Here is a 1,457-nt window from a genome sequence, read left to right as displayed (position 1 = left end):
CACGGACACACATTATTCATCAGCAGTTAAAGCTTCATCTGGTCCTGCCACCGCGTTCCCGTGAGAGCTGATCGGAGAGAGTTTTCCTCTGTGCTAATCTTGACCTAACCTGTGACATCAAAATGAATGGTTTGTGACTCTTAAAGGTATAGTTCACTCAAAAATTAAAATTTGCTGTTCATTTATGCACCCTCAGGCCATCCAAGATGTAGGCAACTTTTTTCCTTGAGTAGAACGGTAAAGAAGATTTGTAACTGAAGCTGAGGTCCTTGGTGATTCATAAAATGCAAGTCAGTAGCTACTGGCACTTGACAGTCAAAAAAGCACATATAGGCAAAATGAATACATGTGGCTCCTGATGATACATTGAGGTCTTATGAAGCGAAACAATCAGTATGTGCAAGAAACTGAACATTATTTCCAGCATTATTACCAGAGCCTCAGGCAAATGGGGAAGTTCAATTATTTTCTTCAAACTGTTTCTTTCAGCCAATTCCTTTCAATGAACTGGTTCCAATAACCGATTCGACCGATTACCAACCTTCTGATGCCATCATGGTGCATTTATACTTAAAACTTTGGACATACATCATAGTACTACCATAATATGTTTTGAAGAACTTTAAAATACTTTGGAATTTGAACATGGTAATTATTAAGAATAATGGTATACAGAGCCCCCAAAATATATTTTAAAGAGATAGTTTACCCACAAATGAAAATTCTGTCATTAATTACTCACGCTCATGTCGTTTCAAACTCGTAAGATCTTCATTCATCTTCAGAACACAAATTAAGATATTTTTGATGGAATTATGACCCTACATAGACAGCAACGGAAGTACCACATTCAAGGCCCAGAAAAACAGGACAACGATAAAGAGTTCATGTGACATCTGTGGTTTAACCGTAATGTTATGAAGCTACGAGAATACTTTTTGTGTTTCTCGTAAACACGTTGAAGACTGAAAGGGGACAGAAGAAATCATTGAATAAAGTTATTTTTGTTTTTCTTGTGCATAAAAAGTATTCTCATAGCTTCATAAAATTACCTTAAAGGGGTCACATGATGTTGCTAAAAAGAACATTAGTTTGTGTATTTGGTGTAATGAAATGTGTTTATGCGGTTTAAGGTTAAAAAAACACATTATTTTCCACATACTGTACATTATTGTTTCTCCTCTATGCCCGCCTTTCTGAAACGCGTCAATTTTTACAAAGCTCATCGGTCTGAAAAGCAAGGTGTGCTGTGATTGGCCAGCTATCCAGTGCGTTATGATTGGCCGAATACCTCAAGCGTGTGACAGAAATGTTACGCCCCTATCACTCTGTGATGCCCTGTCCGGCTGGAGCGATGATTCAAAAGCATGAAAACCCATTACGAACGAGGCATTTGTTGCATCCAGTGGGGACATAATTATGGATTATAATGACTTATACTGTCTTTTTACGCGTTG

Source organism: Sinocyclocheilus grahami, unplaced genomic scaffold (genome assembly GCF_001515645.1).
Source record: "Sinocyclocheilus grahami isolate Dianchi unplaced genomic scaffold, SAMN03320097.WGS_v1.1 scaffold160.1, whole genome shotgun sequence".
NCBI lineage: Eukaryota > Metazoa > Chordata > Actinopteri > Cypriniformes > Cyprinidae > Sinocyclocheilus > Sinocyclocheilus grahami.
The sequence above is the reverse complement of the archived record's forward strand: the minus strand, read 5'-3'. Positions refer to the sequence as shown.